At 50.6% G+C, this 17,067-nt stretch overlaps 1 long non-coding RNA gene across 5 annotated transcripts in view; it reads left to right on the forward strand.

The window, feature by feature from the left end:
- Positions 1-17,067, forward strand: part of LOC144582122 (uncharacterized) — a 59,760-nt gene that overhangs the window by 3,210 nt on the left and 39,483 nt on the right. For 4 of the 5 annotated variants that reach the window (XR_013534163.1, XR_013534164.1, XR_013534162.1 and 1 more), the window contains exon 2: positions 1-17,067. This exon is cut by the window's right edge. This is a non-coding gene — a long non-coding RNA (uncharacterized LOC144582122). The other variant, XR_013534161.1, reaches the window with a different exon arrangement.

A 17,067-nucleotide genomic window follows, 5' to 3' on the forward strand; every position in this document is an offset into this window, starting at 1 on the left:
GTGCAAGGACCCAGTGAGAGTGCTGTGGGAGACCTGCCCAGGGGGCTAGCCGAGCCTTCTGTGATAATTCTGACTGATTGATTCTTCATGGAGTTGACTTGAAGTATGATGAGTGGGTGCTGAGTGCTCTTAAAACTCCGGATGCCAGAGCCGCAGAAAAGACACCAAAGGTTGGAGGCATTAAGTAACTGCTCATCTACTCAGTGACGGCAGAGTTGAAACTAGGACCCAGGTGTTGCCGCCTCCTTCTCATGCCACAAAAGTGAGAACAGGTGTTTCCTGACATGCAATTTGCTAACCTCTTCCCAGGTTATGTGTGTGAATGTACTGGGCTACCAGACAGCAGTGAGTATGAATGAAGGTGATGTCCCATTACATCCCACGTCATGACCAAGCAATGTCTTACCACCCCACAAAAAGCCAACGGAGGCTTCCTTGCATGGAAAGACCACAGTGATGAGGGCAGGGGCTCTGTGAGCAGGTACCTAGAGCTAGAAGGCAAAACAAGGAAACGTTTCAAGGGAGTGAAGCAAGCTAAAGATAAGGAAGCTGCCTGTTTTTGTGTGCCTCACCCTCCCCTCCCCTCCCCTCCCCCCGAATCTGCCTTTGGTTAAATGCCTGTTGGGATTTTGCACAAAGATTTCCCTGGATCACTCCAAATTCCACTGAGTGGAGAATGGGCTGGAGCTCCAGCAGTAAGGAGAGAGTGGCTACAGAAGCGCTTTGTGACCTGTGGAGCTGAGACAGGCGAGTCTCTTCCGGACAGCAGATGGGCCCTCTTTATGAGCCTGTCCTGCCGACCTGTCTGGGTCCAACTGCTAAGTGGGGAAGGATGCTCCCCAGATCACAGGTGGTTAACCACCTCACAGGTCCTCGGGCAATGGCAACAAGGCATCCTAGCTCACATTGACTCCTTTGGCAGTTTACAGGTTTTAATACACATTCCCATTTATTTCAAGTCTCTTAACCATGGACAAAGAGTAAGGAGAAAAAAGCTTCCCGATGCAGGTAGGAAGGCTGATCCGTGTCCACTCAAAAGTGAAGTGGAGTAAAACAATTCCAGGCCAATCTGTCTCCACGTCCCACACGAGGCCCTGTGCCCCAGGTCATCCGTGGGAGGCCACAGCTGTTGATCATAGTTCTCCCCTCTGCCCACTTTTGTCTTTACAAGGAATCATTCCTCTGCTTCCCATCAACATCTCCATCCCAGGCACCTTTCCCCACCCTAAGCCAGACTTGAGGCTGCTGTCCCTGGCACCCCTGCAGAGCTTGCTCCTCTGCTCAACCCCCAACTGCGCAGTCAGCGTGTTCAGCAGAAATGTTCCTCGGCTAGCAGAGATCAATACATCAATAGATATGTCAGCTCAAACATAAACAGAGGGAGGTTGAGGGGAACAGGGGCAGGGGATAAATGGACTCTGCAGAGAAAAATGCCAGACAGTCCCATCAGGATCCGCACTCCCGAGAACATATCACCTGAGCTGTTAAAGAAGGGGGACAGGCTCATTACTTCAGGCCCTGCTAATTAAGACTCACCATCACGGGAGGCTGAGGCAGGAGAATCACTTGAACCCAGGAGGCAGAGGTTGCAGTGAGCCCAGATCGCACCACTGCACTCCAGCTTGGGTGACTCTGTCTCAAAAACAAACAAACAAACCCCCTTCAGATTGGCCTAGGCTCAGTTCTGCCTTCATTCTAGGTCTGGCGGGCTGGCTCATCTGAAGGCAGCCTTTTCTATGCTGGCCTCACAGGAGCATTGTAGGTGGGATTCCTAGCTATTCCTTTCTTGGGGCTCCATAAGTGCTGGGAGTGGGAGCCCTCTGAGCCAAGCATGGTACCTTGGAGCCACAAGTAGCTGGCAAGTGCCCAAAGAACTGTGGTGGCTGAGCTCCGAGCAGCTTAGACATGCAGCAAGCAGCTGGTGAAGAAGCCAAAGGGCAAGCCCTTGGATTTGGGTGTAGAACGAAAGGCCCTTAGCAAAGGCAGCAGTCCAGCTTTCCATGTCGAGACAAGTGATAGGAACTAACTCTGGTTTCAGTCAGCCTCAGGAAATCTCTGAGGCATCCGTTCTGGAAGGCCATCAGCCTGGTGCCCACAGCCAGCGTGGTGAGCACCTGGATGAGGTCTCCTCTGCAGAACTTTGGGGGAGGGGTGCAAAGGAATGCTTAGCAGGATGCCAACAGCCTACTGGCAGGGGATCCAGGATGCTCAGTTCTGGACTCTGGGCCACAGAAACTAGAGAATTTGGGAGAATATGTCAGACCAAGAAGAAGCAGTTTTCAAGTTCTTTTTTTTTTTTTTTTTTTGAGATGGAGTCTTACACTCTGTAGCCCAGACTAGAGTGCAATGGCCTGCAACCTCTGCCACCTGGGTTCTGGTGATTCTCCTGCCTCAGCCTCCCAAGTAGCTGGGATTACAGGCATGTGCCACCACACCCAGCTAATTTTTTTATTTTCAGTAGAGACAGGGTTTTGCCATATTGGCCAGGCTGGTCTCACACTCCTGACCTCAGGTGATTCGCCCACCTCAGCCTCCCAAAGTGCTGGGATTACAGACCTGAGCCACTGCGCCTGACCAGCAGTTTGCAGGTTTCTATAGCACAGCTCCTCTGAAGAGGTGAAGATCATCAGGTCTGGGTGGCTTCTCTGTCACACATTCTTTGATAGCGTTTTTAAAAAAGGAATTGGAGGGAGCAGACAGACCTGCTTAGCATTTTAGGGTTTGTTCATATGGCAGGTCTTTTCCAAAGAGACCACCACATTGCTGATTTTAATTCCTCTGGGAAATTCTCTAGAGTCCAAATTCTTATGTCAATTACTTCAAAACTCAATTGTTTTATACCCGTTAGTTACGTCAAACCACTCAAGAAGCAGAGGCATTGTTGGGGCCAGGAGGTGTTGCAGAGTAAGAGAGAGGAAGGAGAAGACATTTTTGGGGACTGGCTGGGTGGGGCTGGACACCCAAGAGTTCAGCAGGAGGAGAATTGGGGTGTTTGGGGAGCAAGGGAAGCCCATCCCCTAAGATCCTGGTGGTGGCTTCCATGCCCCTGAAAAATCATGTTTGAAAATCTGTGCTCTAAGTTAACAAAGAATTTTCCTCTTAAATATCAAGTGACCCAAGGGGTACTTTGGGTTAAATAAAAAGGAACAGCCAGGAGAATGCGCCCTATGAAGAATCTGAGATTCCTGAGGCAGATTATGAAATTAACACCAAAGAGAGGCTTAGGGCAGCTGCTGCCCAGCTTAGTAACTAGAAGGGGTCTTCTGGGTCTTGAGGTCTTCAGACCTCTAAGTCAGCATCAGGGGAGCAGCCTCAATTAGAGACCATAGCCTGCGGGCCCTCTGCTGAGGATGCCTGAGGTCTTTGCTGACACCTGTTCTTGAAAAGCAATGGGGATCCGGACAGTTTGAGGTTCAGGTAAACGAGCAGAGAGCAGTGCAGGGCTCTAAGCTGGATGGCCTCCTCTTTCCTCTGTGGAATCATGGAGAGAGGATGAATAAAGAGAAAGGATGTCTGTGGGTGTAAGGAGTGGGCTTGGGAATATTCGGGATCAGTGGCCCTCAGGTCCTCCACCTTGGCCTGATGTGGAGTTGCATTTGCTTTCGCTGAGTTTCAGGCTTGCACGCAAGGAGGGGTATTTGAACATGCAGGCCCTGATGTGGTGAGGCTATGATGGCAGTAGCAGGGCTGGGGACTCTCCATAAATAGCCCCAAGATGGATGGTGGCTGGAATGAGCCTGTTGATGACCTCCCTGCTCAGCCAATGATACTTACAGCACCCTACAACTCAGGGCCACTTGCTTTATTGACCAGGCCCTTTCACACCCGTTATCTCACTGGAGCTTTCCGAGGGTACTATGAAATACACAAGCAGAGGTGATTGGGTCCCAAGAGAGGTGAATTCTCTGGGGACACATGATGAGTCAGTGGTAGGACCATCACTGGACCCCCCCTGCCCCCCGCCCCCACCAGAGATCTCAGCTCTGACCCTCTTCCCCCTCCTCCACCAAATTACAAAGGCACAGTCCCATAGGAAGACACCCAGGTCAACCCAAGAAAAAGCCACATGAATGTGAGGGTGTCCAGAGCCACTCTGCTTCCAGGATTCCAGCCACTCCTCATTCAGACACCTTCCAACCCCAGCTTGGAGGGATGTGAGGGAGCCCTCTCACCAGCAGCTACATGCCTTCACTTTTGAATTTTGTTGATTGGGAGCTTGAGGGGGTACATCTCTCCCCGCAGCACAGGACAAGAGGTACAGGCCGCTAGGAGCAATTCACATCTGCCAGTAAGTGAGGAAGAGGCTGGCTTAGCCCTTTGGGACATCTGGCCAGGCCTTGTGGAGACCCAGCTGGGCTCCTCAGAGCAGGGACAGCCTGTGGGCTCCACAAACTGCAGTGACTCATGGGTGACCACGCTCATGGGGCCAGGGAGAGTCAGAGAGGCCACCTGCCCTAATCACTGCCTAAAGGCTGTGTCTGACATCAGAAAGGTTTGCTGGCCTCCCTCTCAAGTTGGCCCACTCCACCTTGAGGCCCTTTAGGCTGTCTCTGGGGGCCCTTTGTCCTGGACTTGGTCTCCAGCCTCCAGGGCTTCCTGGATGGGAGAAGTATGAAAATGGGAAACAGCCTTCACTTAAATCTCTAATTTCAAAGTCTTCTGCCCCTAACAAGGCTCCTGGGGTGGGTTTGAGAAAGACTTTGACCTTGAAATAGGTTGTCCAGAGTCCAGGTCTGGGGTTGGTCAGGTCCTGGGTCTTTGATTCGCTGTGCATGACTTTCATTACCCTTATATCTTCATGAAAGGCCCTTCCCAAAATTAGCCGGGCATGGTGGCATGTGCCTGCAGTACCAGCTACTCAGGAGGCTGAGGCAGGGGAATGGCTTGAATCCAGGAGGCGGAGGTTGCAGTGAGCCAAGATCACACCACCACACTCCAGCCTGGCGACAGAGTAAGACTCTGTTTCAACAACAACAACAAAAGGCCCCTCCCAGAGTTTCCGTAAGGATCAAACGAGACAGTGAATGGGAAAGTGCCTCATCATATATACGGTGTGTACAATGGAAATGGATTGTATTGTAAGGGTTTTGGAGTCCAGTGGGCAGGTGCTTTTGCAGAAGAGAACCAGCATAGCAAGGGCTGTCAAGACACCCTTACTTTCTCACCTTGAGGTGGGGAACGGGAGACTTTCCAAATTTGGGGGGCTGCCAGCCTGGACAGGGAAATGCTCAGCATGGTTAAAGATCCACTGGGTAGAGGGAAATGAAACTTCGCTGGCTGCTCAGCTTCCCAGACCTTTTTACTGCTCATCATAAATTACCATCCTGTTTTATTTTCGTTTTATAGCCTCTTCCAGGCTCTTTCTGGCAATTCACTCTCTACTCTGGGCCAACTATGTTAGAAATGGTTTCCTGGTCCTTCTCTTTCTCTGTCGACACCTCAGGTCTCTGGCAGCTGACCCAGCAGCTGGGAGACTTCCACAGTCACCTGTTGGCTGAGGAAACATCGGAGCTGGCAGCTGAAGGGTGAGAGCAAAGAATCTCGATGCCAGTGTCTGCCCTCTAGCAGCTTCCCCCAGCGGAGGGAGGGAACCAGGCACCCTGTGTTTGCATGGGCTTGCAGACCCAGCTTCTAAAGAGGAGTCATCTCTTCCTGGGACCTGGGCCTCCAATTCAAGCAGCTCTCAGGAGGTAATGACAAGTTCTTCAGTGTAGTTAGCTCTCTCTCGAAGCAGTTGGTCCAAACTCCTTTCCACTGTCAACATCTTGTGGTTCTGCCACTGTGAGAAGGAAAGACCCTAGCTGGGAGTAGGGAGGGTCTCCTTCTAGCCTCAGTTCTGCTACCAGTGAGTGGCCCTGGGCAGGTCCCTTCCTCTCACAGGCATCAGTTTCTTCTTCTGTAGAGTCAAAGGCCAAAGCAGGTCACCCAAATGCCTTCTGGTGTGGCCACTCTACAAGCGGTTTCCTCATCTGCACAAAACGTGCAAGTACTTGTCCGCAAACTGACAGATTCCCACAAATTAACGTCCTGTCAAGCGTCGCACTCAACAGTCCTGCTGGTTCTTCAAGTGAAAGCAATGGGTTAGGGAAGATTGGAATGATGTTTGCGAGACTTTGATATAACGTTTTTATTGAGTGTTTTGCGTCCCGATTGAGGAGAGAGCAACATAATGGCAAAGTTTGTATCTCCTGTCATTATTCAAATAGAAGAGAGTTTTTTTTTCAATACAATTTTTAGTGTAAATTGTTAAATTACCATTCTCACGGGTTGTGGACTGTTTTGTGGACATGAGGAGGTAAAAGATAAAGTAACACGTGCTGAGTTTGTGATGAACAGACTGGACCCAGGTGGGGACTGGCCTTACAGCACCCACAGTGGCCGAGTTGGGGGTCTGGAGGGAGGAAAAGGGGTCTGCCTTTGCCATGCCAAATATAAGACTGTGGCAGGCCACCTACTCAAAAATATTGTGAAAAGAGTAATGCAGGACACGGGACTAGGAAAGAGACAAGGTGGGCATCATTCACACTGGAAGGTATTGGAGTGAAGGCAGAAGAGGAGGAGGAGGGGATGCAGGAGGAGGTAGGGTGGTCCCTCTCTGGGCCTCAGTTTCCTCATCTGTAAAATAAGGAGTCTGGACTAGACAGGTTCTCTGCTTCACCCATCTAGCTGGCTCAGAGTGGAGAGCAGGGAAGAGGCAGGTAAGGGACGAAGAGATCCAAGATGCATCAGAATAGGAGATCCTGGCTCAGTGGCACCCCAGAGAGCTCAGAGAGCACCCCAATGATAGAGACTGAGGCACAATCTGCGTTCAAAGTTGCTGAGAAACTGATTGATACTGAAACATTGCTCTCTGGGGTTTGCTTATAAAAAGTAATTCCCCCTTCCCCCCAAGAAAGGTGCAATTTCCAGGGTGAGTCACAGAGCTGGTGAGGATCCTCCACACTCCAGGGTGTGAAACCGCAGACCAGCCAGTGTCATTCTTCTCAGGGCAGTGTTAAAAGTCTGTTCAACTACATTCAAATTCCCATTTCAAGTGTAGGCTCCAAAATCACATGCCAATGTGTAACCCCTTATGGCTCCATCCCCCAGAAGAAATACACAAAATACATAATTGTGTGTGCATGTGTGTGTTTAACATTGGGGGACACTAAGAAACAATAGGCTTCTCATTTTATTCCTTTTTTTTTCTTTTTTATTATTTAAAAGGATCATGTGCCAGAGAGCACAATGGTAGAAAGCAGGAGAGGAAATACGGACCAAGAAGATGGTGGGAGACATTTTACAATTTATAAAGATATGAGTACAGGTCCCTCTTTTTAAACGCTCAAAGCAACCTACATTGAGCTTCTTAAATTCGGAAGTAATGTTCTTAATGGCTACCCTGGGCAAGGCTATATCTAGAAGAGCAATTTTTAATCATTCATGTAAAATCATCCTGCTCAGGTGCTTCCAGTGCTGCGAGCCAGGTGAACAACCCAGATGTGCAGCTTCTAGACGGCACCTCTGGGGTGGGGTGGCTGGGCCGGGAGAACGATGGGGCTATGTTTCAGTGGAGGCCTACCTTGGCAAAGCCTTGCCTCAGGAGTAGGTCTTTACTCAGCCCCAACTTAGGAGGTGACTCCCTTGCTGCTGTGCTCAAGGCTGGTCTCCTGAGTGTTGTCCATACCCCACTGTAACTTATGGAAAGTTTGATTCTGCTATTGAGACTTCCTCCCCTTTCAGCAACCTGGCTTGACCTAGCCCCTCTGGGTTTTGGCAGAGGATAATCTATTTGAATCAAAAACACTGTATGGTGAATGACACCATTTCGCATTTGTGCAGCACCTCACCCGTTCCCAAAGTGTATATACATTTTATTAGACAAAGTCAATTCTAGATAAAACAAGCAGCTAAGGCACTAAGTCCCATTTCCTGAAAATTCTGGAAGAGAAGTTTGGTTCCCTCAGCCAGTGGAGGGGCTGAGAGAATCCCTTTGAGATGACTGGATAAAAGAATGAATGGGGGTCTGGAAGAACAAACTTGCAAATATACATTTAATGTAAATGCAACGTGTTCAATAAAATTCAACTTAGAGTGCCAGGTACTGAGCCTGCTACGAGGAATAGAAAAAGAGTCCCAGCTCCCAAGGGGCTGGTTGGACTACACACAAATTCACTAAACACACATCAGAGATTAGATTAAACCAATGCTCCAACGTGACTCACCTACCCACTGGTCCAGACCCACTAATTCTTTCCCTGTACCTCACAGCACCCAGACTTCTGTGTGAACCCCCTGGTTCCTGAGTTTCTCTGTTGCGCATGGCTCGCCCCCATGAAATCCCCAGGGCCTTGTACTTAAAGTCCCAGATCACCCCGGTCTCTGCCTGCACTCCTCCAACCCACCGCTCCTTTGTACAGCAAGCCCTGAGGACTCAGCCTTTCTCGTTTTCTTTGGGAGAGACTTGGGCTTTCCTCCTGTCCCCTGATAAGACCCTCTATATTGTGACTTACTTTCCAACCTGACTCTGGCATAACAAGGAAGGAAATCAATTTTACAGATTTTAACTGCAGAAAAATAAAAAGAGTCAACCAAAGTAGAAACATCTAGAAATGACAAGATGTGACTCTTCGAAGCTTCTGCAGGTTCTGGTCCCTGGTTTAGAGCTTCTGATTTCCTTCTGGCAGCACCAGTGGAGTGGGGACCTTTGTTTCTCATAAGAAGAGGCTGGCTGGCCAAAAAAGCAAGCATGCCCCTATAGGGACACCTTCCTGCCCTTCCCCGCAGGAAGCTGGCCCAAGGCTTTGAGGGGAATCATGGGGAGCTACAAGTGCCTCCTGCTTTCTGATGTCCTCCTAGTGGGGCCAAGGCCATCCCTGTTCTTGGGGCCCTTGACACCCCTACTCTCCCAAGCGTAGTTGGCAATCCAGTAACTGGTGCTTGGTTAGCCTCCGACAGTGCTGCACCCCTTCCCTTGAGGACTTAGCTCTGATTTTTATCTTGCCCAGATTCCTATCTAAGGAGTCTGAGGAATCATGACCTACAAACCATAAATTCTCATCAGATGGGTTTTATTTGACCCTCTATATCGTGACTTACTTTCCAACCTGACTCTGGCATAACAAGGAAGGAAATCAAAATGTTTTACCCCAAAATATATTTCCTTGCCATACCTTGAAATTGCCCTGCAAATCCTCTTGTGAGAAAAACCCACATTCTATGGAGAATCCTCTTTCCCCTTTGTTTTCCTTCCTTCCTTCCCAGATCCAAGAAATCATCAACTAAAAGCCAGGCACCCTTTTAGGTCCGATTCTCAGGCTTCATATTACTATTCTCTTTTATCAAAATAATGTGAGGGAGAACTGGATTCTCCTACTCTTGAGAGCATTGCATGGGCCTGTATCTCATTAAAGTAATAGTAACATTGAAACTGCTCTCTGTAACCAAAATGTGACAGGCAAGCAGTCCAAATCCATGCCATCTTGGCCTCTTCGACTTGTAATAAGTAATTAAGGACTGTAATTTCCACCCTACCCAGACAATGTGTAAACAAATGCCAATCTTGACGTTTGTGAACCACTTAAGTAACAATCAGAATGTCAAAAGTCCCCTGGCCCTCGGAGTGTCTGGAGCCCCTCACCCTCATCTTCACCCAGGAATCCACTGGAATGTCTGGAGCCCCTCACACTCCTCTCTGCCCAGGAGGTGATTTACAGAATCCACTAGCCCTCAGAACATCTGAAGCCCCTCACTCCCTGCCCCTCACCCTCACTCCCAAGGTGGTTTTATGGGTATAAAAGGTCTTGACACCCTCCTTTCGGGGCGATGGGTTGGAGAGACGAGAGTCCTCCGTGGCCACCGGCAATAAAGACCCTGCAATTTGGCAAAAAACAAAAAAAAAGTAATAGTAACAACATATTTGACCCATTTGAAAAAAATAAAATTTTTTGTTTACAAAAAAAAAAAAAACATTTTATAACCCTCTCTCTGAAGCCTGCTACCTGAGAGATTTCTCTGCACAATAAAACTTGGTCCCCACAATCTTTTACCATAACCTGAACATTCCTTTCCATAATCCCAGGTCTCTAGATAAACTCAACCAATTGTCAACCAGAAAAAAAAAAAGTATCTATAGCCTGAAGCCCCTGCTTTGAGTTCTCACCTTCCTGAAACAACCCAATGCATTTCTTAAATGTCTTTGATCTCTCATGACTTCCTAAAATACATAAAACCGAGCTGTACCCCAACCACCTTGGGCACATGTTCTCAGGACCTCCTGAGGGCTGTGTGGATGATCACTAGGCACATGTGCATTTTAAACCTAAGGTCTGCTAACTTTTGCTTCGTTTCCAACCGCTAACTAAAAGCGGACTCTCTTCTTCACTTTCTCATATTTGGCTCAGAATAAATCTCTAAATATTTTACAGAGTTTGACTCTTTTTGTCAACACCCTTTAATCACCAAGGCTTCCAAGCACACCCCCATTTGGAAACCATGCCGTAATGGGGCCGTGACCTTGTTTTCAGGTGATCTGAATTGGCACTCCTGAGAAAGCAGTCTGGTAGAGTGAATTTCCCCCCTCAAACCCAAGCCTTCCTTCTCTGGCTCCCTGGCTGAGAGCAAAGTACAGCCCAGACCTGCTTCCAGATCTGCCCTCCTCCGGCAGTCCCTCCAGCTGCTCTGCCACTCCATCAGGGCCAAGCTGCCCTTCCTTCCAGCCTGATACCCGTTTCCTGTGGGACTGTCCCTGTCTGGCTTCTGTGGTGAGCCACCTTCACCTGACTGTCACAGGCCCAGGGCAGAGTTCACCACCTTGGTTTCTCTGTCAACAGCTCCTCCTTCAGACCATCACAACGCACATCTGCGTTTTAAACGTAAGGCTCGCTAACTTTTGCTTCGTTTCCAACCACTGATGAGAAACGGACTCCTCCTCTCTCCTTTCCTCTTACTCGGAATATTCCCTTATAGTTTATCATGATGATCTGTGAGAACAATTGTCACAGATGGTTTTGGGGGGGACCATTTCTGCATGTAGACAGACGGACTGGGGCTGACAATGAAACCTGGATGGTGATAAGCTCTGTTTTCGTGAATGTATACCAGTACAAATGCTATCGCTTCAGAACTACCTTTTGTTTGCCTCAAGAAATAGCCAATTCATGTTACATTTTTAAAAAGGTCTTTCGCTATTTCAAAGGAATGATTTGGGGTAGGGGAGGGTAGTAGAGATTGGTTGTGGCCACCTTCAGCCTATCAACGTCCACTTCCTGCAAGTTCCTAGTGGGGCACCTGTTAAAAGACGGAAAGGACATTGCTTTTCACCTCCTCTCTTTCACTTCTCTGCTCCTCTCCTCAGCTTGGGGCCTGAGCGGTCAAGGAGGGCAGAGTAGGAGAGGAGGTCCCGAGGGGTGGAGGACAGGCTGGTTGTCCAAGACAGTCTGGAATGAAACAATATGAAGAGAAATACAGCCCACCCACTCCGTGGGGGAGAGGAGGGTGCCGGTGGAGAAACTCGGGCCTGAATTTTTCTTGAGGAAGCTGAGAAGACCCTTTGACTTCAAGGCAGATGGAACCTGGATGGTTTATGGGAGGAATGGGACTTGAAGGTGCTCAAAACTTCTAGGCAGGGCTTTGATCTAATTAATAGAAGTGAAAATAGTAGGCTTGGCTGCTCTCTGTCCCATCTCTCTCCTGCTCAAAGTCCTGGGCCAGGCACTGTTCCTTCCTTCCAGCCCAAAGACTTGAGAAAGTAATTTCTACAGCCCCCTCCAGAGCTGTTTTCCACCCCCACAGACAATCTGGTGGGTCAAGACACCTGAATTAGCTGAGACTTTCCACAGTAACCGTCACTCACTTCTCTTCAGTTCAGTCCCAGACCCTTTACAAAGCCTTGAAGGCACCATTTTCCAACACAAACACAGAAGCAAGGCGCAGCCTGCCCGCAGAACAGGACCTGTGAAATCAGGCACATCTCGGGACACCCTCTAAGGTGGCCCTGCCCCTGGCATAGAAGTCTAGGGAGGCGAGGTCCCCACACACCCACCCCAGCAGCACGGACCTCAGGAGCAGATGAACCGCCCCGCGGGCCGGCTGGTGGAATGGGGCCGTTCCTAACGGCTGCCTCGGCTGCCTCATCCTGCCTCGCGGTCCAGACCAGGGGTTTCGGCTACCTCCTCCCGCAGCTTCCCAAATCAAGATGGACTCGCAGGAGACTACACCCTGCGTCTGCAGAACCTCAGAATGCAGAACCACCAGGGGGTCCTGGCCCATGGCCCTGGGAGGATTGCGGCTGGGGAGATGGGAAGGAGTCTAGGAAGGCGGAGGCCCGCACCATCCACCCCTCCCCACCCAGAGCAGCGTGGACCTCAGAGCAGCGTGGCCGCCCCGCGGGGTTAACAGGGGCAGCCTGGCGCCGGGCGGGAAGAGCTGGGGAGAGGGGCCGGGGCGGGGCACGGCGGGTCGCGGGGATTGAAGACCACCAGGTCCCTTCCCACGTGCCCACTGTCCGCGCGCTGCAGCCTCAGCGTTAACTGCTGTTCTTAAAGGCTGCCTCCGTCCTGCTGCGTGCTTTGACGGTGGAGCTGGCAGAACCGCAACTCCCTCTCTGAGCGTGAAAACAGACCTTGATCACCAGATGGGTCTTCGGATGGGGACGCGGGATGAAGCTGGGCCCAGGGGTGTTTTTTTGGAGGCTGGGAAACCTGGAGGGAGGCCCCCAAAGCTTCTCAGTTCTGGACTCCTTGGTCCCAAAGGGAGAGGAAGTGGGCTGGGCCTCAGCAGGGTTGCAGGCATTGCGGGAGCATCACGTTCATCAGAGCATGTTGGCATGGAGGCCGCTCAGCCCAGGGAGGCAGGATTTACGCCCCAAATGGAAAGCACGCAGTGGTGCCCACCTAGAGGTGTTAATACTGGGCAACACTTTGGGGGTGAGGATCTGACAATTTCATGCCTTTTGGGGTTGTCTTCTCAAGTCTGTAGGGTCAGCCCACAGCCTGGTTCCTGTGAAGTGAGCTTGCTGTCACTGCCTCTTCAGGGACAACTGTGAGCATCTTGAGGAGATGCTTTGGGATCTGTGGCAGGAGGCAAAAAGGAGAATGTGTGATACCCAGAATGCACTAAAGCATGTTCTTACAGAGCAGAAGTCAGTGGCTGCTCACCAGAGAGGGGCCCCAGGGTAGAGAAAAGTGAAAAATGGATGGGCTTCTATCAGCTTACAACACTGACAACTCCCGTGGGGGGCAGGTGCCAGCCAGGGCTATTAAATAATAACAGGAGGGGCCACCATAGATGAAAGGAAGGAGGAGGGTGGGGAGGGGAAAAGGAAGGGGACGTGCTCCAAGAAGCCACCCAGCACAGCAGTCTCATTAGCTTTTTGCTATCAGTCCTCAACTACATTTAGGGGAGAGTTCCTGACCAGGCCATCTGTCTGTCAGCAAAGAAGCGAGGAGGAGAAGTAGTGAGGCGCATCACCCTCCGTAACTTACCTCCTCCCACCCCACGCTGAACTGGCTCCCTACTAAGATACCCAGAGAAATGCCTTCATTCACAGAATAGAATAAACCAGAGGAAAATTGGAGTCTGAGCCTGTGTTCCAAAGGTTCTGGGTACGAGGGCTTGAATCCAGCAGCATGGCTGTTAGTGCTGCAGTTTTTCCATCCTGAGCTGTGGAAATGAGCTCTTTCCATTGAGATATTCTCTAGCTGGAACCCAGAGGGGATAAGAAAGTGTGTGAGGATAGCTTCCCAGGGGAGAAAGAGCGAGTGGGAGTGGGCTCCAAGCAGGGACTGTCACGCCTCCCATCCTCTGGTGGCCTGGGAGGATCACAGGATGTCAAGGCCTTACTCCTATGGCCTTGATTCAGATTAGCTGTGGTTCAAGACTGCCTGCATGGCACATGTGCAAGGTCGCCAAGGCAGTGCTGTGCCCTTAACATTCATCTGCTTTCCCAACCTCGAGGGCAGACTCCCTATAGGGCAGGGAATGCCTCATTCCCCACTGGGCCCCCCTGTGGCTCCTGGCATGGAACTGACACATAGTTGGCATTGGCAATGCACACACTTACTAGATCTTAAAGAAGGCCAGAACCAGAACCAGAGGCGCATAAATAAGATCTGTATCAGCAGTGGGGTAGAGAAAGGGTGGGAAACTAAGTGACATCTTAGAATGCATCCAAGGAAGTAGATGGATTTGAGCTTTAACTACTGCAGAATGGCACCTGAGCAGGCCCCATTTGTTCATACTTACCGCTAATTGAATATACCTTCCAGGAATGTAAGAGCCAGTGGGAAATTCCCCTCCTCCTGAAACACAAAGGGTTTCTGGATGGGCACTGATTGTCTATAGGCCATGGCTTAAGACCAAAATATCTTCCTGCTCCCCGCAAAAATATATGGTGACTATATATTCTTGCCTGCCTAGTCAGCTTTGGTTAATTCATAAAGTAAAGGGGCCCTGAGCCTGCCTGCCCGGCCCAGAGTTTAGAGTTGAAAGGGAAACATCTCTGAGTGGAAACCAAGCACATGGATCGAATGGTCCTGATGGTGCATAGGGCCTTAGGTTTGGAAAGAAGGGAAGGGCCTGCCGCCTTGCTGGGGACTTGAGCCTCTCAGCTATTGGAGCTCTCTGGAGCTGCCCTGTCCCCAGGGGCAATGGGCCCTTGCTGGCCTCCAGGCCCCCTCCTTCCCTGGATTCTGTGCTGTTCTCTGCTTGGTCTTGTTTCATTAGCTGTGGCAGAAACTTTGGTTCTGACAAGGCCCAGGAAACAGAGCCTAGCAAGGACCTGAGACAACTAGGTGCCCCAGGACCACAGGAACTCACGTGCGCTATGAGGGCTTTAAGAATTTTGAAGTGGGGCGTCTCCCACAGGGATCAGGGATGTGGGTGCTGATGCTGTTGATAAGCCACATGCAAAGGTTGGGGTCACTATGACTGCTTCTCAGACCCTCTCCGGAGGCAGACTTTCCCTCGCCTGCCCGGCCAAGTTCCCTTTGGGCAGAAGGACCTAGGGAGCTTTCCCTGGCCCAGGTGGCACAGGCCCTGGCCCCCACTCGGACAACGGTCCCTTGCTGTGCCCACTGAAAGAGATCCCCGAAAGATAAGCTCTGTTCCAAGCAGGGCAGACAAGGAACAATGGGATTAGGGCTCCAAAACCCTCCAGTACTGTCAGAGAATTCTGGACAGGGGCTGGGAACAGGAGCCCTTCTCACAGGCACCTCTGCAGGTGGGATTGACGACTGTCAAATACTGGCCGAGGCCAAGGGAGACTCTGTCACATCTGAGGACACAGGCATGGTTTCCTCTGGACTTCAGTGAGAGGCAGAGGCCTCAGCCCCAGAGAGTTATCTCGGCTCTGCCTGGGAAGAAGTGAGGGAAGCACATTCCTCCCCGAGAGTTGGCCTCTGAGGAGGCAAAGTCAAGTATGTGATAGAGGGTTCCCTATCTGTGCAGCGGGGAAAATGGAGCTTGGGGGTCAGCTGTCTGAAGGCATGATTCCTGGTATGACTCCTACGAGCCCAAGCTACCTATTCCTGCACAGAAATGCTCCCTGGCCTCATCCTGTGGGTGGCAAAACCACATATCCAGTTATTGATCTTTTCGTCCTCCTTTAGATACTTGTCTGTAATAAATATTTACAGTGGGACCCACAGACGAACCTTAGTCCCAAAGGTTAAGAAAGTGAAAAATTCATCTGAAAAGGGGTCCTAGGCAGGGATACCGTAGCGGGGACAGGCAGAAAACAAAAGCGAGCCTCTGGGCCACCTTCTCCCTCAGCATTCCGTGTAAAGATGGGCTTGCAGGAGGAGACCACACCCTGCAACTGTAAAACCTCATGATATGGAACCACCAGGGGCTCTTGGCCCATGGCCCTGGGTGGAGTTGATGTTGGAGAGATGAGATTAGTAGTGGGGCGCATCCCCCTGCCATGACTTCCTTCTCCTGCCACATGCCTGTCCTTCAGACCCTCTCCCTGCTGTGCCAGAGCCCCTGAGTTCAGGGAGCAACTGCGGGCAGATGAAATTGGGCGATGGTTAAGTGTGGGAAGTCCCTGTGGACTTCTAAAAGCCCTTCGGTTTCTGCCCTGCTTGGCATGCTTCCAGAACCCAGGGTGGCGGTGAGGTGGGAGCCAGCAGAGGGCAGGGAAGAAGTTCCAGGATCAAAGCTCACCTTTCCTTTCTTTGCCCTAATCAGGCGGAAAACCATGGGGGTGAGGGCTTGGCCATCGCCCAGACCCCATTCTCGTGGACAGCGAGGTCTTTGCCTGTTTGGATCATTTGCTGCCCATGTGTTTCAAGCTGCCCTGCACTTCACAGGCTGCTTGGAACCCCTCCCTGCCCATCCAGTAAGAAGCACCCCCTGGCAAGAGGCAGAGGACGGGGGGCTTTTAGTCTTGCAGCCCTTGTTTGTTTTAAATGTCAGGCTGACTTCTCAATGACAGAAATATTTTAATGGCATGGCTTTAGCAAACGAGACTCAAGGCCTGGAAGGACATGGCCAGGTCTTACTCACTGATCAGTTTAGTTCATCCTGAGGAGTGACGTTAGAAGGAAAGATTCTTTCGCCAGATCAGATTGGACTTAGGCAGAATAAACCAAAACACCAAGAGAAGCAGGCACTCTGGCCAGAATGGGGAGGGGCTAAAGAGCAGGCAACAAGCTGGGACGAGCTGGGAATCTGGGCAACACAGGCTTGTAAGGGCACAGGCTTCCAGTGGCAGAGAAATTGGGTTTGTAGTAAAGACTTAAACCTGTTAAAATAAATTGGTTAGCAAAGGATCTCTGCTCTTTAAACTCAAAACAGCTGTTCTTAGTCAATAGTCACATAGCAGATATTAAGTAGGAAGCTTAAAAGGAGGAGATGGCAGCTTAAAACATGCACTAAGATGCCTTATTGGCTAAGAAATGCACATGCAAACCCACACCCAGGTGTTAAGGAAAAAGTACTCATAGTGCTGCTTGCTTCTTCTGCCCCTTGTCCCAAGCTGCACACCTGATCCTACCCCTGTCCCCAGTAGGCTGGCATCTTCACAGTCACTTCCTCCCACCCAGGACAACAGCGCCCCTGGAAACACCGGCCTGCAGCCACAATAAG

Source organism: Callithrix jacchus, chromosome 4 (assembly GCF_049354715.1).
Source record: "Callithrix jacchus isolate 240 chromosome 4, calJac240_pri, whole genome shotgun sequence".
In the NCBI taxonomy this organism is placed as follows: domain Eukaryota; kingdom Metazoa; phylum Chordata; class Mammalia; order Primates; family Cebidae; genus Callithrix; species Callithrix jacchus.